Source organism: Acomys minous (assembly GCF_964271855.1).
Source record: "Acomys minous genome assembly, chromosome: 17".
NCBI lineage: Eukaryota > Metazoa > Chordata > Mammalia > Rodentia > Muridae > Acomys > Acomys minous.
The window spans coordinates 18,701,851-18,725,091 of NC_140500.1; the positions used below are offsets into that span (position 1 = coordinate 18,701,851).

At 47.7% G+C, this 23,241-nt stretch overlaps 1 protein-coding gene across 3 annotated transcripts in view; it reads right to left on the reverse strand.

The window, feature by feature from the left end:
• TSPAN11 (tetraspanin 11) overlaps positions 1–16,458 on the reverse strand; it is a 56,090-nt gene extending 39,632 nt beyond the window's left edge. Inside the window, exon 1 of one of the 3 annotated variants that reach the window (XM_084765963.1) lies at positions 16,071–16,458. The gene's annotated coding sequence lies outside the window, so the exon portion shown is untranslated. The remainder of the gene's footprint in view (positions 1–16,070) is intronic. The other 2 variants (XM_084765961.1, XM_084765962.1) reach the window with 2 other exon arrangements.
• Positions 16,459–23,241: the final 6,783 nt, after the last annotated feature.

Sequence of the window (23,241 nt, forward strand, 5' to 3'; positions counted from 1 at the left end):
GGGAGTAGGGTGAAGGGAGGGTAGCCATGGTGTCACAGCATCTCAGCATCCAGTAGGGCTTTGGGTAATCCTGGGAACCACTGGCATCCCACTGTCACCCAACTTCCAGGTCCCAGGAGACAGGCGGACTGCCTGTGCGTACATTTCATTTCTGCTCCTAAGGATTGGGAGCTGGATACCCCAAATAACTGGGAACAACCGTCCCCAGGGGCTGGGGTCAGACCATGCGGGGAATGAACAGATGAAAATCACCATTTTCCCCCCCAAAGACATGGTTTCTCAGTGTTGTCTTGGCTGTCCTGGAACTCACTCTGTAGACCAGGCTGGCCTCGAACTCACAGACATCTGCCTGCCTCTGCTTCCAGAGTGCTGGGATTAAAGGTGTGCGCCACCACCGCCTGGCCTGAGATCACCTTTTTTTGTGTATTTGTTTGTTTTAAACAGGGAGTTCTAGTTTCACTTCTTTTCCTGTGATAAAATATCCCAACAAAAAACAACTAAGGGGAGACTGGTTTATATTAGCTTACGGATTCAGGCTACAGTCTGTTACTGTGAGGAAGGTGGGGACAGGACGAGAAGGTGGCAGGCCCTTCAGACAGCCAGTCACATATGTCCACATGCTCACTTGCTGGTGTACTTGTGCTCAGCTTAACTGTTCCACTCTCACATAGTTCAGGACCCTGACTCCTGTAATTCGAATTATTTGTTTGTTTTTTGCAGTTTCCTTCAGCTTGATGAGCTCACGTGAGAGCTAAGATCAAGGTGTTTGTCCTGGGCACAGACTGCAGCTGGGCTTGTAGGAGACAGCAGGCTCTGAATCAAGACAGCTACCATGACTGTGCACTACAGAGGAACCAGCTGATGATCACAGAACCTTCTGGTAGGAACCACTTCCTTGCTCCTGGCTGCCTGAGCTGGAGGCTTGGAAGTCTCTGGTTGTGAGCACCACAGTAAGGCATGTGCTTGAGTCTCTGGGGTGGCGCCACTTTGTCAGCGTGTTGATGTTCGCTACTGCACACACGTGGAAGGATGTGGGCCACTGTTTGGATCAGACTAAAGGTTGATTGCTAACTATAGAGTTTCGTGGATGGTACTGTAGGTTGGACCCTGAATTAAGATCCTAGCAGTAAGAATTCCTAGTCCTTATGTCCTGAGCAATGGTTTCCTACTTACAGGATGGGGCTTTGGGTTCTCTCTCTCTCTCTCTCTCTCTCTCTCTCTCTCTCTCTCTCTCTTTCTCTCTCTCTGCCTCCCTCCCTCCTCCTCCTTCCTTCTCTTATATGAGGACTCTACCTCCTACTCTATCTTTAGCTGTGTGCCTCCAACAGGTTCATGAATATGCACATGCAAAACACACACAAACACATGCACATCCATATACACACTGACATACACACAGATATGCACATGTCCACACTTGTACACATACACACATTACATACACAGATATACACATACATGTACATATGCATACACTGTACACACATATGTATACACACACACACACACACACACACACACACACACACACAGAGACAAGTCTCCTCAGGTTCTGTTTGCTGACACCTTCTGCTAAGTGATTCTGCCTTTTTTTTTTAAATTGCACTCTGATCTTTGAAAAGGCCCCAGTACATGTGACAAGTCAGTGAATAAACAAACACAACAGCAGCATTAGTCACTGGATGTGAGCAGCACTACTTGTCACCTCCAGCACTGTGATCCTTCGAAAGCCGAATGGCCTCCAGGGCCTCAGCTTGTGCTTCGTAAATTGGAGATGGTGCTGTCTCCCTTCTGGGTAATTCTGAGAATTAAATGGGCTGGAGAATTCGCAAGAACTTCGTGCACTGAAATGCTCAAAGGGTGATTGGACCCAGATCCCAAAGGCCTTCCTCAATGAAGGGCAGTGGAAAGTGGGTGGCGTGTCAGCTTTTTGTTGCTGTGACAAAATGCCAGAGAAAATCCAACTTTGAGGAGGAAAGGCTCATTTTAGCTCATGGTTTCAGAGGTTTCCTTGCACAGCTACTAGGCACTATTACCCTGAGTCTCTGGTGGAGCAGAGTATTACATTACAGTGAAGGGGGACATAGGTCTGTTCACCTTATGGTGTCCAGGAAACAGAGCAGGGGGTGGGAGGTGGAGAGGTCTCAATACCCACTTCAAAGACACATCCCATGGAGCTAACTTTCTTAGACTCCACCTCTTAAAGGTTTCATCACTTGCCAAAAAACACCACGTTGGGGGTTGAGATTTCTACTCACAGGCCTTTGGGAGAACATTCTAGATCCAAGTTACAGCATCTGGGTAACCCTGTTACACACTATCTATGTCTATCAGCTGCAGTCCAGGTCCTCTCTTTTCCTGTGTCCACCTTGCTTACTAGTGCCTCTGACCAGACTGTCACTAGAGAGAGCCTGCTCCACCTTACCATGATCATTCAATTGCAAGAAGCCGAGAACTCTATTTAATGAAGTAGACTGGTGTGGGCAGGAAAGTCATTTTAAAAGAAATAAGAAGACAGGAGTGATGATGTCTTTCAACCTGGCAGCAGGAAACACTTCTCTGAGTGTGGGCGCTGAAAGGCAGGCTATAGCGCGCCAGCAGGTGGCACCCACGTGACCTTGGCCATCACAGTGGGAATGAGGTCATCAAGTCCAAATGGTGACATCTATCTTGGTGCCCTGTCACCTTCCCCAACCCCTGTGACTTAAGTAGAGCTGGGTTTAAGGACACCTGGGCTCTGGCCTCACTCCTGTGTCTACCTTTCTCTGTGCTGCCAAGCTGCAGTTTTTTTTTCTGTGTGTTGGGCTGCAAGGATGACCTCCCTTACAGAGTCAGGCCACAGTGTCCTTTTCAAGTCCTGCAATCATGGTCATCTCAGATCATTTCTGCATCCCAGATGGAGATGCCCAGCAACAGTCATGGCTGTCACACATGCCACATCGGCTGGGGCTCTGAATACTTAATAAGTAAATCTCTTTAAGGCTCACAGACACCCTGTGAGATGGGCGTTAGAACCATCTCCTGCCACAGATACAGAAAGGGCCACTGAGGCTATTACAGAGGTCACCCAGTTAATAAGTGTTGGGTGCTCAGGCAGTTTTAGCAGGTGGCATATTCCTGTGCATCCACACACAATGTCCTGTTTACACCTATTGTGTCTGGGACAATGCCAGTTGATACCTATTGTCCTGCTATTGTAATTATTAGTAATGTTCTGTTCGTTTAAAAGATGTCCTAGGTGGATGCTAACTGCAGGCCCATCACCACTGTGTCAGGCCATCTGTCTGCAGTCTCCCATACTTCCCCGAGATTCCATCCTTCCTACCTTGGTGGGTTCTCCAGCTGTGTGTTGCTCTGAAATCCATGGTCATCAAGCCCCTTTGGGAAGCCCAAATTGCAACCCGCAACTGTAAGTTGTAGTTGAAAATAGAACTCAGTTCTGGGTTCTGAGCACCCAACAGGGTACCAGATGTGTTGGGCATCAATCGGTGCTGAAGGAATGATGGGCTCACTGGGTGGATCTACTGAGGGAAGTCTCCTGAAAGATCTCATGGCTATCTCTCTGTCCCCTCATGCTCTTCCTCAGCCTCCCAGGAAATTGGAGCCAACGATCATGGTGAGGAGAGAAGTACACCTTGTACAACATGGCTTTTGTGGCCCCTGCCTGTGTTGTGCACAGTGGAGTTTCCGTATAGATTGGCTCTGTGCAGCCAGGGCTTCCTGGGACAGCCTTGCCCAAGCCAACTCTGAGGACCCTTGACTTCCCCTTGAGCCTTCTCTGCTCTTCCCATAGCATCCTCTTTCTGTGCTCTTTCAGTTTCATCCTCAAATGAGAATTCAGACCGATACCCACCACACATCAAAGTAGACAACCTCTTTCAAGTTGATCCTGACAAGACACCCTGGGATGAGGGCATCTCTTCAGATGGAAAACACTATAAGCACGGACAGTGCTTCCTGGTAAAGTCAGACCATAGAGGAAGACCATAGAGGAACAGGCAGCTCATAGGCCTTAAAAATGGATATGCAGTCATCCCTCTGCCTCAGTTTCTGAACTCTTTCTATATGGCCTTTGTTATAGTCTTTAAGCTGTATCCACAGCAACAGCTGGGGAAACCCTGGGCCCTGAAGGCTCACCACTAGGGCCACTCAGCACAAAGGACTCCCTTTCTGTCTCCCCCCTCCCTTCCCATCCTCCCTTTCCTTTCTGTATCCCAAGATTAGATACGTGCTCCTGGGATGTAAATGAGCACAGGATATGCACAATGCCAAATCCATGGACAGCAGGCCATCCTATCTTCAGCTCAGGGACGTGTGGTTTCTTTATTCTGTAGACTAGGGAATTAAAGGCGTCTCCTACCTACCTGTCCAATGCCATCCCGCATTCTTACATTCCCTGCGCCCCCTTTGTAGCCTCCGCAGGGAGCATCTTGAGAATTCCACTCCTTTCACCGCCCTGCCTCAGGCTTCTCCTCACTTAGCACTGGGTAGTTTTTTCTATATCATTTCCCCCTGAGATTAGATAATTAGTCTATTAATTCACAGAGTGTTCAAGGTCCCTATATGTGTACACACTTGCTAGGTGGTAGATATTGAGAAAGATGAAAAGAATTAATGAGGCCATCTCTGACCTCCAAACACTCAGTGCTGGGGCAACAGGCAGAGTATTTTCACTCTAGCAGAGTGCATGAAGTTCAGGGCTAAGATGTGCTTGCAGGGTGATGAAGAGGGAACTCAGGGGATGGTTTACAGGAGAAGGAGCCGAACAAGAGCGCAGGCCAGGCTCAAGGCTTTGGCCTGGAATTGATAGCAATGGGGATCTGTCTGTTCTGGTCCACTGATAGGAATCACAGTCACCATATATGAGGTTAAGTTAAATAAGCTCATGGCTATCAGAGCCTGAGGCTGGGAATAAACATTTACTTGAATGAATTCTGAGAATATGGTATCTGAAGGGACTATCAGGCATATATTAATTGATGTCCTGTGGCTCTGCTGGACATAGCAGGGCACCCACAAGGGACTGCCTAGCAACTGCATCAGTTCCTGGCAACTGTTCCAGGCTGGCAACTGCAGGTATAGATTGCGCCAGGCAGGAGGAGGAAGCAGTGAAATGTAGGCTCAATTTTCTTAGCAAATATATTTTATTACAAACTTATTAACCAAGAGTACCTCACTTATAACCCAACTAACCTAAACAATAGGAAAAGAAGATTAAAGAATACAATAATGAAAATGTAAGGACATCAGCTCCAAGGAATGATTCTCCTGGTATAATCAGCAGCATTTCTTCTGCTGGAACCTCAGCTGGAGGCCAGAGACCCAAAGCCTTCCCTCAAGCAGTTCTCTCCAGGAGCGTCTCAAAGCGGAGCGATGAACAGCCAAAACTATCCCAAGTCTCCAAAGGCTCCCTCTCCTGTTTTTGGCTCACATTTATATCTCCTCTCAGAATTTGTTCAAGGATGTTTTTCAGCTGCTTAACAACCAATCTCCCCCACACAGTGGTTCAACTTCTAAAGGGATAAACATCACCTGCTCTCTCACAAGTCCTTTTCTCATCCCCCACTTGTGATCTAAAAAAAACCATGTTTATCTCTCCTTCATCTCCTCCTTTATATTAAATAAAATAAGATATATACATCAAAATAATTATCCAGTAAGTCACATTTACAAGGACCAGTCGGTCCATTTGTAATTAACAATTTTTAAGAAATTATTCCACTATCTATCCTATGCTACTGATTCTTCTTCTTCTTCTTCTTCTTCTTCTTCTTCTTCTTCTTCTTCTTCTTCTTCTTCTTCTTCTTCTTCTTCTTTGAGACAGGGTTTCTCTGTGTAGTCTTGGTTGTCCTGGACTCGCTTTGTAGACCAGGCTGGCCTCGAACTCACAGCGATCTGCCTGCCTGTACTTCCCAAGTGCTGGGATTAAAGGTGTGCGCCACCAATTCTTATCCTAGTGTCTAAAGTGAGATGTCAAACCCTGACCCCCACCTAGAGAAACTGCTATACAGCCACCTGGATTTGCACATCCCCAGCTTCAGCTGCACTTCTCAGAAAGTTTGGGGCCTCACCTCATAGACTGAGCACTCTTGACAAACCCAGCCTAATTGTAGTGAGGACAGAGCCCAGGCTCTCCTCTATTTAGTGCTGTTTCCACAATTTCCTTGACTGCCTGCGCAGAAATGAGCTACATCTCCCGGGAGGAAAAGCCCCTCTTCTCTCTGTCCAGGCTGGGCAGGGTTCAAGTTCCTGTATCTACAAGAGCTGCTTGCTCCTTTCATAGGGTCAGGGAGCGAGTACTCCAGGACCCAGGAGAATGGAGGTGCTGCAGGAAGTCCTCACTTCACGAGATTACCAAAGAAAGGGAAGTCTTTCTTAAAAAAAAAAAAAAGAGTTATTTATTTTTTTATTGCATATGAGTGCTTTATCTGCAGAAGAGCACCTCAGGTCTCATTACAGATGGTTGTGAACCACCATGTGGTTGCTGGGAATTAAACCCAGGACCTCTGGAAGAGCAGGTGGTGCTTTTAACCACTGAGCCATTTCTCCAGCCCAGAAAGGGATGTCTTATGAGGCCACTTGGAAGTCCACTGACTTCATGGCAGGATAAGGGGTGGGCAAGCACAGGCCCAGCGGCCAGGAAGTACTTCTCTTCTATACTGGCTGAAAAGAGATCAAGGTGCCAACTAATCCTTTCTGTGTCTCCGTTTCTTTACCTGCATCTGACAGAGTTGGTGTTCTAGAAGTAAGGTCCTGCTTGCTATCCACCCACACCCCTGCAGTGAAGTGTTAAGACTTTGTAGAAACTTACCAGACCCAGATTTCCCCCACTTTCAGCACAGCAAGAAGGGATCCCAAGTTTCTACATTCTGTGCTCTGTGGGAAGGAGGAAGGACTGTCCCCACAGGCTTTATGTGATGGAACAAGGCAATGTAGCTTAGTGGTGAGCCTCAAGACCATTCCTTTGGGGAATTTGTGTGTGTGTGTGTGTGTGTGTGTGTGTGTGTGTGACTCTGCAGTCATGTGAAAAATGTTCCAAGGGATTCATAGAACCATGTGTTCGAAGGCTCCCTCACCTGATGTTAAGGGCCACTGACACTCTTTTCCTTTAGGGGCAACAGACAAGCCTGCCCATTCCAAAGATCAGGGCCATGTCTCAGGTACAAGGCCAGGCCTGGCAGCTTCAGGGATGTTGACAAAGGCAGGGCTTCCTCTGTAGCCAGGATCCCAGGTGCCCAGCCTCTTGGTTCAGTTCGCTGCATTCCCAGCAACACATATGTGTGTCTGTGTTCTGAATGTAAGAACGGTCTTGTGTCTAAATTCCAACTTGAGTGTTGGCTTTGGGACTCAGATGGAAATCTGCTGGGTCTCAAGTCCGGAAGGCAGTGTAACTCACTGAGCTGAGCATGGAAGCCAGGAGGGTTCCCAGTAAATAAAATGTGGCATTCTATCTCAAGTTATTGGAAATGTATTTTCTAAGGACATGATAACTCCTAAGAAAAGTCTTAGAAGCTTCCCCTTACAGATGAACAAAGAACACAGATACTTGTCTTTTAAAAAAGATATTTGACTTTTCTGGACAAGGAAATAACACAGTCTCCTGGACACTGGCCAAAATGACCACACCATTACCCTAACTCTGCCTCAAAGAGAAATACGTGGCTGTTGCTCAAATCAGTCCCCTGATCTTGTGTAACCCACCATTGCTGCAGCATCATTACCCATTGTTTCTGAGATTTAGGAAGTTACCTACAGGTCCCAGGTAAGGAAGATACCTCGGTTTATCTTTTAGCTTACTAACCTGTGGGAGGCACTTACTGGTCTGTTCAGGGGTTCAAATGCAAATTCTGAACTCCCCTGAAATAATTGACATGTGTATAGTCCACGCCTGGGAAGTAGGTGGCCTGTCCACTGGTGGAGAGATTCTATTCTCCTCTTCTCCTCCACCCCCATGGGAAGGATAGATTCCTGATTTCCTGTCCTCCAACAATGTGGCCTATGAGTCACTTCTATGAGGAAGTATGAAGCATCCTTAGTACTGAACGAGGAGACATACAAAGTGGGAGTAACACAGAAAGGCACTTTCTTTCTGTAAAAAAAAGAGTGCACCAGGACCCAAACGAGGCTACTGAGTGCACGTGGCCAACACATGCTCTGTCTTTTCTCCCTAAAGCAGGTGGTGACCATGACTCATCCTATCGGCGCGAGCCTGAAGGGGGAGAAAGGTGACAGAGCTTCTTACGTGTACATCACAGCCCACAAAGTCAGTCTTTGTTTAGTTGATGATGGGCTTTGTGTTTTTTTGTTTGCCTTTTGACTTTTGAGACATGGCCTTCCTACGTAGCTGAGGCTGGCTCTCAGCTCTCCTCCCTCATCCTGAGGTCTGGGATGATGGACTCTGCATTACTGTGTCTGACATTCAATTCAAAGGCACTGCTATTATTCCCTTTCACAGAGTGGGCCATAGCTTGCATGTGGAATGTTCCACAGGCCCATGTGTTTCAACACTTGGTGCCTGGATGATGGTGCTGTTTGAAAGATTGTAGAACCTTAGCACTGGGGGAAAGTTAGCAAATGAGGATCACTGGGGGTGGACCTTTGAGGGTTATAGCCTAGCCCATCTTCTTGACTGAGCTCTCTGCTTCCTGTCTGTCCTATGAAGCCTCCTCTGTCAGGGACAGGAGCCAATCTGCTGCCATCACTTACTTCATGGACATCATGGACTATATGGCATTTGCTTTGGAACCTGAGTCAACAAGGACCCCGCCTTCCCTTGAGCCTCATCTGTCAGATATTTCCTCACAGTGCTTAGAAAAGCACTTGAAACATGGGCATTGAAAGCAAGCCTTCTTCATGCTTAACTTGTACCATTTCTCTGGATCTCTGCCTTTTCTATTCTTGCTTTCCTTTCTCCATTAACAAGGGAGGGGGTGCTTTCCCTAAATTGCTACCTGCTCCCCCACCCAGTTCACTCCACTAGTACTTGCTTTCTAGAACTTGAGTAGAATTACAGGGTTGCCCCAAGCTGAAAGCCCTTAGGCACCTTCCCATGAGGTCATCACAGGAAAGGATCTTCTCTTCTAGAAAGCCTGCTGCTCCAAGGCTCTGGGTGCATACAAATCACCGCGAACTAAAGTTCCGTGGTACTTGTTCATGGCCCCTTCTTTGCTCATCTCTTTTCTTTAGCCCAAAGGATGTTCCCTTGATGATAAAGCCTTTATTCCTCTTATCAGCTCAGCTTTGGTGTACAAATGAGCATGCTCAGACAGTGAGCAAGTACCATGAAGACCAAGAGCAAGCAGAGTTTTGCTCTCAGTCTATTTCAGACCTCGGACAAAATGTACGATGCTCGTCCCCCCCTCTCGCCCTCTCCCTATCCCTAACCTTTATTGTTTTCTCCTGGAGTTTTGTTATGATGCCCAGGCTAGTCCTAAATTCTAGTAATCCTGCTCCTTCAGCCTCCTGAGTAGCTGGGGCTGTGGGCATGCACCACTACACTGGACTTCCTTCTGAGCCACTTATGTATTTTCTTGTGTGTGTACATATGTATGTAGTTAGTGACATTGAGGTTTAACCTAATGCTTTGCGGATGCTATCCAGGCACCCCCTGCACACACATATACACGCCACAGAGATAAATGATAATATCAGTAAGGCAAAGATCCGGACATAGAAGTGGAAACTTCCATCATGTTCTTGTTCTGCTGAAAGGTTTGTTGTGCCCTACCTGGGACACCATCTGCCTTAGACAGGGTCAGTACTGCTGGCCTGAAACACCACTAACAAAGCGGTAGTAAAGGTTTGTTTAGCCCAAACTTCCTCATCACTGTTCATCATTGAAGGAAGTCAGGACAGGAACTAAAAAATGCAGGAACCTGGAGGCAGGAGCTGATGCAGAGGCCATGCCAGGGCGCTGCTTACTGGTCTGGCCACATGGCTTGCTCAGCCTGCTTTTCTTATAGGACCCAGGACCATGAGCCCAGGTGTGGCACCACTCACAATGGGCTGGGCCGCCCTCCCTCATTAATAATTAATTAATACAATGCCCTAAGGCCAGGTCTTCTGGAGTCATTTTCTCAAATGAGGTTCCCTCCTTTCAGGCGACTCTAGCTTGGGTCAAGTTGACATACGACCAGCCAGCACACCATCTTAAAATGTGACCCCAAAGAAAGCCAAGGTATGAGGCCAGGCAGCTTCACTGCCTTGCAACTAGGGTAGCTCACAGGGCTGCGGGCTCAGAAGGGCCCTGTGCTGGGCTCACGGCTCTGCTGTGGTAGCTTGAGATGCTTGACAATGTTAGCTTCCTTTGAACTTGTGGCTTATGAGTGAAACCTCATGCCCCATGGGACATGAATGCGAGAACGGGACACATTTGCACATATTCCGCTCCTCCCTGCTGTCCCTGCTTTGAACCTAGGATCCCTCCCAAGAGTCTGTATAAGATAAGGTATCCCACAAGCAACAGAGCAAAGACTGCAATTGTCCTGAGATTCTGCACTGGAACTGGAAGCTGCTTCCAAGTCACACGGCAAGGCAGGTTGCCACGCCTGTCTTCCTCGTGTACCTCTTCCTGTGAGAGCCAACTACTCACACTGCAAATGAAGCCCACTCAGACGGGTGGGTGAGAAGACAGTGCCTGACAGAGCCACAGCTCTCCTCGGCTGGCCCTTCCTTCCTCATCAGGAGCACAAGCCTGAATGCTGTCACTGGCTGTGTCTGAACAAGGATGTGAGCTACAGTCGGACTAGTTCCATGAGCCATTGCCAACCTTTCGGTAAGAACAAAGCACACCAATGACCAATGACCAATGACCTGTGGGATTTGGGTGATTCCATACAACTTAAATGCTCTGACATTTGCTTTTTAAGTGGACATTGCATAGGAGAAAGATTAGTGGCAGAAGTCATGCTGGTCACTGAAAACCAATCTTTCTTTACTTAGAATGACCTTTGGTATAGGAAATAATAACATGATGAGCCGAGAGAGAACAAGGAAGAAAGGAAAGGAAAGGCTTTAGGCTTCTGTGCTCTTATTGGTGTCTCCTGCAAGATGATGTGGACTTCAGTGTTTTTGTGCTGAACTGCATCCCCCAAATTATACAGTGGTCCCAGTGGGAGCAAGAACTTTTCCTAAGACACATCCTTAGGGATGACTAGCACTCTTTCTGAAACATCCATGCCACGAGCATTCAGTGGGTACCTACTTTTTGTTAGCCAAACTTTGTGCTAGTTGATAGGGCTAAAAAGAGTCAGTCATCCCATCCCACCTTTAGCTGATGCTGAGGGACACAAGTTCAAGGTCATGGGAGGGATAGTGGTACTCAAGTGCCAGGAGGCCGGTGCTCATCCCTAAGAGGCAGCTCTATGAGAGAAGCCTCATTGGAATATTTCAAGAACACTCAGCTAAATGGTGACCCTTACCTGCCAAATAGGGCCTCACAGTCTGACGTAATTTTCTCCTTTTTTGCAGGCCTCAGACACAGTGGACAATTTCTGCCCCCTCACCTCCATTTGCCTTTCTTCTCTTTAAATATCTTTGAACCTGCTCAGTTAGTGAAGGGCCTAAGGCAATTGTTTAAAATGAAAAAATGATATGACATAGATAAGAAAACATACAGTAAAATTAAATCACTGGGTCCCAGGTCTTTTAAGCTTTTTAAAACTAGAGAAGCAAATATCTTGTGTATGTTAAACGCTGGCTACCAAAAATCTTTTAACGCATGAAGTCATGTGGACTAAAGGAAGAATGAACCTCAAGGTTGGGGTTAGGGCTGAGAAACTTGAGGGGGTCACTCCCACTGTCTTGCCAAAAAGGGAGCCTGTTCAGTGCTTCAGACCACAGGAGGGACCTGCCCAGAGATGTTTGCCTTACATTTCCAGAACCCTCTGTGATGTTTCCGGTTCCTGGAGACCATAAGCCTTCAAGAGCAGTTACGGGAGAAGCAGGATGAGGCTGTTGGAAGGCAGCTGCACCCCTCCGGTGTCCTTGAAGAGTCATCAGTGCTTTAGTTATTGTCCTATTGCCATGAAGAAGCACTATGACCAAGGCGACGCTTATAAAAGAAGGCATTTAACTGGGACTTGCTTACAATTTTAGAGGGTTGGTCCATAATCATCATGCAGGAAGCAGACATGCATGGTGCTGGAGCAGTAGCTGAGAGCTTTGCATCCTCATCTTCAGTCAGTAGGGAGAGAGAGAAAGAGAGAGAGAGAGAGAGAGAGAGAGAGAGAGAGAGAGAGACAGACAGACAGACAGACAGACAGACAGACAGACAGACAGACTAGCCCTGGTGTATCCCACTCTCAGTGAGATGCCTCCTCTAACAAAGCCACACTGCCACACCTCCTAATCCTTCCTAAGCAGTTTCACCAACTGAGGACCAAGCATTAAAACATATAAACCTATGGGGCCATTATCATTCAAACCACCATAGGCAGGGACCGGGGGAGATGTTCCAAGGAGATAAAAGCTGGTCTGTGCATAACTCACAGGACTCCATCATTTCCACATGAGCCACACTGTGAAGTGGTCATACATGCCATTCTGGCCACAAAGCTATCTTCCATCTTCTTCATTGAGGTCATCAGACATGTGGGACCCAGGGCCTCTGCCAAGCTTTCCCACTGTACACAGCCATTCATACACCTCACCAGAAGAGATCACTTTCTAGATCTACAGATAAGAATATCAAAGCACGGAGAGACAAGGGGACATGTAGAAGGTCACATAGGAGGAAGGGCAGAGCCAGGATGGGCCTGCTCTCTGTGCCCCAGTTGTGACTGGGTGTGTGCATCATGTGATTTCCACCCTGGTATTTTCTCACCTCTTCCTGGGAGTGAAGTTGACATCATTGACAAGAGTAGAGGGAAGCAGTTGTGTCTTCATGGATTCCTTGGGGGCTGCAAGTTCAATGCTCATGACAGATACTTGATGAATACATGGACTACACAGACGCTATACAAGGCACCTCCTCCCCAGTTTTATCTGCCCTGTATGTGGTGTTTTATCAGAACCCGGGAGCCCTAAAGGATCAACCAGAACAGATCCAGGAACAAGCAGCAAAGGTGGCAGCTCAAAGGAGTTCATCCCAGTTCTTTCTGTTCAACTCTTTCTCTCTCTCAAACCACCCTGGATGAAACAGTGCCACCTCCTTCTCCACTGCAGGCGTGGGGAGGAGTGCTTCTCCCAAGGGTTGGGGGACACGTTCCTTGAAGGTAAGCCTAGTCTGTTTGGTGGAGAAGGGGGGCAGGTTCGACATAGCAATGACATTATCATGTGCCATTTTGTTTTTAGGAAGAGTAGGTATGAGTGAATGCTTTATCTGGAGGTGAGACTCAAGGCTCCAGCAAGCATGCTGGTATCCCTGCAAGCCACATTCCATCCATCATGGCTGGTTTTGGTTCAGAGATGACCCCAAGAGAAGGATTTCTCGTCACTGCTCACTGCTCAAAGAGAACGACTGTGAGTGGCCATCTCCTGGGGATGGGGTGATCTGGGTCCAAGGAGCACACTCAGGGAGGACAATGGCAGACAGCCACCCTGAAGTGTAGCTCTCAAATATCCTCGAGTAGCTTAACCCCCTCATTGGTGTTCAATGGTTCCTCTCCATATTGTGTCCACTCCATAAGCCCCTCAATGCTGTACTGTGTGCAGAACTATTTTCATATTGATTTTGACTTAACACCCAAGGAACCAAAGCCAGGCGTGTAGAAATAAGCTTGGGAGGGATTCCACGAGGAAGCCTGGTTTGCGGAATAACCACTCTATGGGGGAGAGACTGTGTGCTGTGTAGGTCCACTTTGAAGGCTAAGTAGCTATTAATGGCTAGTTACAATACTACGTTTTAACATGGAGTTGGGAACATGCCTGTAGGCCCCTGGTATGCTGGTTTTCTAGTTTGTGTGGGAAGACTCCATCTTCAAAGAAAACCCTGCTTGGAAGCTGACATAAAACATAAAGTAAGCTCTGAACTGTTGGTGCTAATGTATAGGGCTTTCCCTCTTCCCCACAGGTACAGACAGAAAACCATAAAGGCACACCTGCTGCCCCTATTGGTTTACACAAACACACAGAACAGTTTTTGAACACTGCATCAGAGAGCAGGATAAAAGTGACCTCTGCTTTCTCCATGGTTAACGGAATTCACTGGGTACTGGGGTCTAGCTGGGAGCCAGCTATCTCATATGGGCAACCAAGAAAGGCCTCAAGGAACTGGCTGACACAGGAGCCAAGCTCAGAATAATACTTGAAGGTGCCCTGATGTTGACCAATGAATGGGAAGGAGACTCACAGATTGAAAGCAACTTTTCCTAGGAGCCCAGACAATACTTCATTCTGGGTTTCTAGGCCCCCACACCCCCTTTTTCCTTCCACAAACATTAACTAAGTAGCTACCACATGTGAAGAAGTCTTTGTGACAGGTGACATCTAAGGGCCACAAGCCACCCAACCATGTCCTGGTGTTGGATGCTTTCCGTGTGTCAACACTGAAACCCTCCCACCTCCTTACTGTGGTCCAGGACTGGACTTGGGTCTAAAGTCCCTGTGCCACAAAAGGCAGAATTCTGCCGGTAATATCCCAAACCTGTGACCTTGGGGAACAAACTTCTTCACTTCCTACTTGACGGGGAGTAAACTATAGGGGGTCCTATAGCTAAAAGCAAGATGGCAGATCACCCACACTCTCCTGGAAGCACGCTTTCTGCAGGGGTAAGGTGCTCAGGGTATTTGAAGACCATCAAAACCAGTTTTCCCTCTGTGATGTTTAAGGCATTTACACAGAAACTGTGGGAAGTCGGTCGTAGTTTCCACATTTTTAACCAAGTGCATAGTTTCCAACTAAGAGTCACAGCCAGACACAGGCTCCAGACAGACATCCCTCTGTAAGGGCTCTCTCCCTCTATCACCACTGACCAAGCAGATGCAGAGCACCAGGGCATTCCCAAGCCATCAGGGGGACCTGAAGCCCCAACCCAGGTATCCCCCACATTGTTTCTCCGACCACCTCAGAGAGAAGAAGGACCATGATTATTGGCCCCACTGTGCACAATAAACCACAGAGCTCTGATAATCTTTCTGGGATCAGTACTGTGACATAGTTACGGTAGCTAAATTCCCTACTAATTTTTGGTCTAAACCGGCGATGCCAAATGGCACCTGCTGTTTCATAATAATTCATAAATTAAACACAGACCATCTAGTCTGGCTCAATATTAAATACCTCATTCTCTCCCCACCCCCTCTGCAATCACTCTGGAGAGCACTTAGGAATCTTCTAGAAGTTGGCTTTTCTTCTGATGCCCCTTCCAACCTCCTGCCCCCAAATATGTGCCACTTATGGATGCCTCTAGTTGCTTCTTGCTGTGCACTCTGTGGTCTAGCCCAAATTAAGATGCCAAGCAGCCCTCCTCTCCGCTACTTTCCAGCTAGTTCACATGTGTGAGCCCTGCGTAATACAAACGAAACCTGTACTTTCCAGAACCGTCCTCACTCTCCTTAGCACAGGAGGCAAAGTGCATGTACACAGGTGACAAGGCCTGCGGAACTTCTTTTCCACTAATACCCAGCAGGGCCCAGGCATGGGTGTGGGTGGGGTGGATAGCCCAGCCTGGGAAGACAGACTGCCTGGGAACAATCCCCCAGTGTCTGAGACTCAGCAGCTGCCAGCACCTTGCCTCCCCTAACAAACAAGAGACAGCCCCTGGTATTTGGGGTTAACAAAGGGGGGCATTTGGGCGGTGGGAAGGGGCAGTCATACAGGACACTCTGCATAGCCTAGGCTCTCAGAGACCCAGCGCAAAGTTAGCAGCAATCCAGTGCAGAAAGCCCAGGCAGGCATTCAGAGTAGGACCGCCTCTGACCCAGCCGATCACAGTGCGAAGGGGCGCGCAAGTACCCACCGCGGGATAGCGCCCCATCCTTACTCAAGGGCAACTTTCCTGCACACCGAGCTCCTCTGGGATCTTGTTGGGGACGGGCAGCTGAGCTAGGGGTGCCATGCCATGATGTCCCCTTGGCGCTTGATGCCAGTCTCACTGACGCAGATGTCTCTCGCTGTCACCTGCACTTACCGGGCCACAACCGCCGGGCTGGACACAGCGAGGGATCAGAAGCCCGGAGCGGTGACCACAGTTGTCCTGGTCACAGCAGTCGGCACCACCCTGCGCTCCCTGCCTCCTGGCCGGTGGCGGCTGCCGAATGCCCCTCTCGAGCAGACTGGCCGGCGGGGAGGCGCCCACAGGCCGGGGCGGGCGGGCGGGAGCTGGGCTGCTCTTTGTTTGGGACTGGCTTTTTCCCTCCTTCTTCCCAATTCAGAGCCCTCGTAGCTCTTGGTCCTGGCAGTTGTGCAGAAGTGGCCCCAGGAAACTTGTGCGGAGGGGGTGGGGCGGAGGAGGAGAAGGAGAGGCAGCTGGCGCTTCATCTCGTCCCCACCCACTCACTCAGTAATCCCTGTCCCAGACTTAGATTGGTCCTCATGAAGTGGGGGAAATCTCAGGATCTGGGAAGATGGGAATCCTTGAGGGATTCCATGGGATGTAGGAATGGAGCCTCCCACTTCTCTCACTCCTGAGACACAAGAGCCATCTCTCTAAAAATCCTGTGGACCGTTATTTTTTAATCCTCCTTGGAACCAAAGAAAAACTAGATCTCTTCCTGGACTGGAAGACAATGGAAGGGCAGCTAGCCAAGGCCCAGGCTCTGTTAGTGGGTGAGGCTGAAGAGTTGCTGACCCCAGCTGCCCGGCCAGTGGGCGAGTGCCTTGTGTGTGATTTACCAAGAGGAACAGCCTGTGCTTTAGGGAGCCTTGACTGCAGTGAGCAAGGCTTGCTAGCTTATTATTTTTCTCTTCGCTGTGCCAAAATTCTTGACAAAAGAAACTTAAGGAAGGGATCGTTCTGGCTCACAGTGTGAGGGTGCAGTGGATCGCAGACTGAATGGCACAGTGACAAGGGCAGGGGTGGCTGATCACATCCTGTCTGCAGTCAGGAAGCAGCAGGGATGAATGCTGGTGCTCAGTGTGTTTGCTTTGAATGTATGTAGTATATATGTATGCATGTGTGTATGTATATATGTATGTAATCACTTTATATCCTGGTCGAGGCTCATCCCTCCTCGTCTCCTTGTCCCACACTCCCACTCTCTTCCACACCATCCACCCCTATTTCTCAGAAAAGGGGAGCCCCCTTCCCATCTACCACAGTTCATCAAGTATCCAGACTGAGTGTGTCCTCTTCCCCTGTGGTCTGGCAAGGCAGTCCCACCAGGGAGAAGTAACTGAAAAGTTTGGCAAGAGAGTCCATGTCAGAGAGAGCCTCTGCTCCCCTTACTAGGGGACCCACACGAGTCCTGAGCTGTCCATCAGCTACATATTTGTAGGGGGCCGAGGTACAGTCCATGCAAGGTCCTTAGTTGGTGCTTCAGTCTCAGAAGGCTGCTCTGGGCTCTGGTTACTTGGTTCATATAATAACCGCTCTTGGCATAGCGAAGAGAAAAATAATAAGCTAGCAAGCCTTGCTCACTGCAGTCAAGGCTCCCTAAAGCACAGGCTGTTCCTCTTGGTAAATCGCACACAAGGTGCTTGCCCACTGGCCGGGCAGCTGGGGTCAACTATGCTCATAATAGCCTTATTTGTAATAGCCAGAATCTGGAAACAACCTAAATGTCCCTCAGCTGAAGAATGGATAAAGAAACTGTGGTACATCTACACAATACTCAGCTACTCAGTACTACTGAGTACACAGTACTCAGTACTACTCAGCTATTAAAAACAAAGAAATCATGAAATCTTAGCAGGCACATGGATGGAACTAGAAAAGATCGTCCTGAGTGAGTTAACCCAGACTCAGAAAGACACACATGGTATGTACTCACTTATACGTGAATTTTAGCCATATAGTACAGGATAAACATACTACAATATACAGGCCCAAAAGAAGATAAGCAACAAGGAGGACTCAAGGGAGGATGCTTACATCTCACTTAGAAGGGGGAAATAGAATAGACAGAGGTAGTGACTGAAGAGAAGGAACGAAGTAGGAGGTGAAACCGAGATAGGAGGGTGGAGATCAGGCCTGGGGAGAGTGAAAGCCTGTAGAGAAAAGAGAAACTGTGGATGGGGGCATCTCTGTGACAAGATGAAGACTGGGGGAGTGGGGTTAGGGACAGGAAAGGGACTCTAGAAGAGACTCCCTAGTAGCAGGGACCATTGAATGGGACACCCTCTAACTAGACACGTCTCCTAGTAGAGTGAGGGGAACACCAATCCACGCACAAAAACTTCAGCTCAAAATTCACCCTGACTACAAGATGTGCAGGGATAAAGATAGAGTGGATATAGTAGAGATTGAGGGAGTGTCCAACCAGTTCCTGATCCAAACCAAGACCTACCCCATGAGAGAGAACCAACCCTTGACACTATTGACTATACTCTGCAATGTTTGCAGACAGGAGTCAAGCAGAGTTGTCCTCTGAGAGGCTCCACTCAGCAGTGCCTCAAAACAGATGCTGAGACTCACAGCCAAACATTGGGGGATGCATAGGGGGCCTTGTGGAAAAGTGGGGGGAAGGTGAAAAGAATCTAGAAGTAGGAGGAGCCTCGCAAGAAGATCAACAGTGCTTTGTTTTTCTTCGCTATTCAGTCCAGATTCCAATGTGGGATGGTATTCAAATACATCCCCTCAGTAAAACTTGTTTGGAAATATCTCACAGACACACCCAGAGGTGTGTTTCCTAGGTGATTCTAAATCTAATGAAATTGACAACCCAGGCCCAGTAGGCAGGGAAAACTGGGTGTCCCTGGCTACTGAGGCCAGCTCCCTGAATACACAAGCTGGCTTCTAAGAATGGGTTATCACTGGAGAGATGAGGTGGGGACAGTTTGGATGTGTCTTGTCTCCTTTTAAATCCATCCTGAGATTTGGTGCCTGGCTAGGGTTGAGGGCTGTGGGACCTTTCAGAGCATTTGGCTGGTGAGGGCTCATGGAGGGATTGAGGCTGCTCTCACACAACAGGGTTAAGTCTATGTGGTGTAAGCTGTTGTGCTTCCAAATGCAGGCCTGGTTACCCCAGAGAGAAGGTTATTCTTTATTTCATTTTTATTTGTGTGTGTGTGTGTGTGTGTGTGTGTGTGTGTGTATGTGTGTGGATGTGCTCACATGCATCCAGACATGTGTGTGTGTTCATGTGTATCCAGGTGCATGACCATGTGTATGCACAGGTCAGAAGTTGTTACATAGCATGATGTTCCCTTGTTTCTGGAAGGCAACAACTTCCCTCTTTTCACCTGCTACCATGTTAAAACACAGAGTGGGGCCCTTGTCAGTTTTGGGGCTTCTTGACCTGCAGAGCATGAGCCAAACAGACTTCAATTCTTTATATGCTGTTCAGTCTCAGGTATTTTGTTGAAGCAATGGAAGATGGGTTAAGATAGTGGGATGGAGGGGCTCAGTGGAGGTGACGGCAATAATCTCTGTGAGAGATGAACTGGGTGTGGCGGGTAGTGAAAGTAACAGATGCAGCAGAGAAGTCTCCAGAACTGAGCTGCAGAAGGAGGAGCCTGTGAGGGAGGGCTCTGGGTGAGAGGGGAAAGACTAGGGTGTGTGTGAGGGAAGGACCTGGGGGTTGTGAGGGAGGGACTTGGGTGTGTGTGCTGGAAACTGTAAAACTAAAGGCTTTCAATGCCCACTCTAACTCCCAAATAATGACACAGTGAAGGAGGGATAAACCTGTTTTTTAGGATCCCAAGTGCAGGATCTGAACGGTCTTGTGAGAGAACAGGTGAGGTTAATCTACTAGAAGATCAACCAGCTCATGCAGGAGCTTGATTGTTGCCAGCTGAAAAGATCCCATGGCCAGACTCTGGGAGGAGATATGTAAATGAGCCCAGAACTGGAGGCAGGGCTTTTGGAGACTTGGGATAGTTCAACTGTTCATGGCTCCACTTTGAGACACTCCTAGAGAGAACAGCTTAAGGGAAGGCTTCAGGATTCCGGCTCCTGCTGAGGTTCCAGGGGTTACTCCAGGTTCCAGCAGAAGAAATCCATTATGCGAGGAGAATCATTCCTCAGAACTGATATCCTTACGGTTTTGTTATTGTGTTCTTTAATCCTCTTTTCCTATTGTTTTGGTTAGTCAGGTTATAAGTGATGTACACTTGGTTAATAAGTTCATAATAAAATATATTTGTTAAGAAAAATGTAGACTACAACACAGAGACCTATTGTATTTATTAATAAGCTTTAAGCACTATAACTGGGCAAATACTCATCTACTCTAACTTGACTATGCTGGCCTGACCTACTTCCCAGACATGTGGCCCATCTTAGTCTTACCCTGGCTGGTCCTGCTCCATCCATGTCCTCATGGAGATTCTCCTCTCCCTACTCTCTAACTGGGGCCCTCTCCTGGCATCAGAAGTCCCACTCTAACACCCCTGCCCCACTATAGGCTGTAAAGCTCTTTATTTACCAATCAGAGATGATGGGGAACATTTTTTACACAACATTGAGACAGGAGATGCTTTAATAATGATGACGATGCCAATGCCCAGACTACAACCATATCTCTGGGTACAGAAATCTGCATTTGAATACACAGTGTGCAAAACAACAACTTTGGATGTCCTTTGGAGAGCCTGGGGTGCGTAAAGCTGAGTTCACTGGGGAGCCAATTGGGTTTGAGATTACTCACAGGAAGGTGCCCAAGGAATGTGTTGTAAAAGTGATTCTAGAAGTATTAGGAGATGGCTGGAGGCAAGAGATGGACTGACGAGAAGAAGTGAGGTGGAGGCATTGTAGAAAATGAAGTTCAGACAGGGATGTCAATATAATCCAGGTCTAAGGAAGGGATGGAGCTGAGGAAGGAGACTGACACCAACAAAAAAGGCCACGAGGAAGGCTGCAGAGTCACAGAACTTGGACAAAGAGGGAGGGCCAATGGCAGCCTATTATACAGGGACAATAACAAGAACAGTGCTCAGGAATACAGGGTGTGGGGCTGGAGAGATGGCTCAGTGGTTAAGAGCACCGCCTGCTCTTCTAAAGGTCCTGAGTTCAATTCCCAGCAACCACATGGTGGCTCACAATCATCTATAATGAAACCTGGTGCCCTCTTCTGGCCTGCAGGTAAACAAGCAGACAACACTGTATACATAATAATAAAATAAATCTTAAAAAAAAAAAAAGAATACAGGGTATACAGTATGACTTGGAAATTAGGACACTTTTGGAGACTTTGAAACTAATCACTTAGTGGTGGCTTGTCTAAGCCAGATAGTCATTTGTCATGGCTCAGATCTTAAACATCCCTCAGTGGCTTGAGTGTTAAAGGCTTGGTCCAAAACTCTGGTGCTGTTGGGAGACCTGGAATCTTTAAGAGATAGGTCAAGTGGAAGGTCTTTAGGACACTGGGACAGTGCCATTACAGGGGATATTGGAACTTTGACCTTCTCCCCTTTCTCTCTCTGCTTCCTGGCTTCTGTGAGGTGAGCAGCCCTGCTCTACCACTTGCTCTGACTGTGGTAGACTGGGCTTCTACCACAAGCCCACAGCAACATGGTCAAGCAACAGTGAGCTGAGAGCTTTGAAACCATGAGCCAAAGGAAACCTCAGCCTTCCACGAAGCAGGCACTTTGCTGTAGAGATAGAAAGCTGATAGACACACTAGACCCAGCAGCGGGGATGTATGGGTCCTGGATCCAACTGACTAATGTGGGCATACAAAGGTGAGTCCCTTGGTTCTATTCTAGAGAGTTTTGAAGGCTACTCTAGTTCTATGACGTCCCAAAGGAAATGCCAATTCAAGTCCATTCTCTGCCTAAGCCTATTTGCTTCTGTCTTGAGGGGTTATGCCAGAAGTGGCTTCTAGTGGACCTCCTGCATGAAACCTCCATCTGTTGCACAGTATGATAAATAAAGCTAATGTCTTAGCTTATTTTCTTTTTCTATGACAGAATACTCCAGATCAGGTAGGTTATTTAAAAAAAAAAAAGAGGCTTTTAAACTCATGGTTTGAGGTGGGGACTGGAGGCCAAAGATAGTGTGGCTTTATTTGTCAGGCCTTTTGGAGATAGAGTCACTGGGGAAAGGTTACTAGTACAAGGATCAGGTTGTGAAAATAGAGGGAAAATCCCCTGCATGAGAACACAGATGTAATGGACAGTCAATAATGCCAGGAGCAAGGATCAGATTTGACTCAAATGAGGTAGTCCCAAGGAGCAGGATGGTCATAAAGGGTCAGGGTATCTGCCAGTAAACCCAAGGCAGATGGGGCTGTGGAGGCACCTCAGTGTATAAGAGTTCTGGCTGCTCTTCCGGGGGATCCAGGTTCTATTCCCAGCACCCACAATGTGACTCACAACCATCTTTAGTTCCAGTCAGGGGGATATGGAGCCCTCTTCCGGCCTTCACAGACACAGGCATGCACCTGGTACAGACATGTATGCAGGGAAGACACACACATGAAAATAAGTAAGTAAATAAACCATGACAGAGTGGACAGTAAAGAGGAGGGTTATTAAGAAGAGGAAGTGAAGATTTAGGGGCCAGGTAGGGGAGGGGAGAAGGGAGAAGGGAGAAGTGAGGTATGTTGGGTGAGGACAAAGGGAAGTTGGTACTCATCAGGGTTATTAATAGATAACAGTAATTAGGGAAGAAGAGGTTAGAAAACACTCTGGGGAGTCCTTGAAAGGCCAGGGGCTAAGGAAACATCTGGATTAGCATGTTCCTCCTCCAGTAGTATCGCTAGTGACGTTAAATATCTAGAACAGGAAAAACAAAATGGAAGTTAAAAGTTCCCAGGAGCCATATTTAAACATGAAAATAGAGGAAAGGGTAATAGTAAAGGTTCCAGGCCCTCAGATAGGAGGAAGGGATGTCAGTGGGAAAGGGTCTGCTGCATGGCATGGTGGGTATAGTTAATGTCTAAACTTGTTTTCTGTTGCTGTCACACAATACCTGAGGCTGGGTAACTTAATTTTGAAAAGAGGCTTATTAACTCATGGTTTTAGGGACAGAAGCCAAGACGGTGTGGCTGTGCTTGCTTGCCCTTTGGTGGAATAGGGATAGAAGAGTACGGTATCTGCAAAAGAGAAAGGCAGGCACTGTAACATCCTGCTCTGAAAGAAATGGAAACACTTCTTAAGAAAAACCAAATCCTTCTTAAAGGCTCCACTTCAAAGCTCCTCTGTATTGGCCATCAGATTTCAACCCGAGTTGTGGAAAACTGTGTTCAAACTGCAGGCAC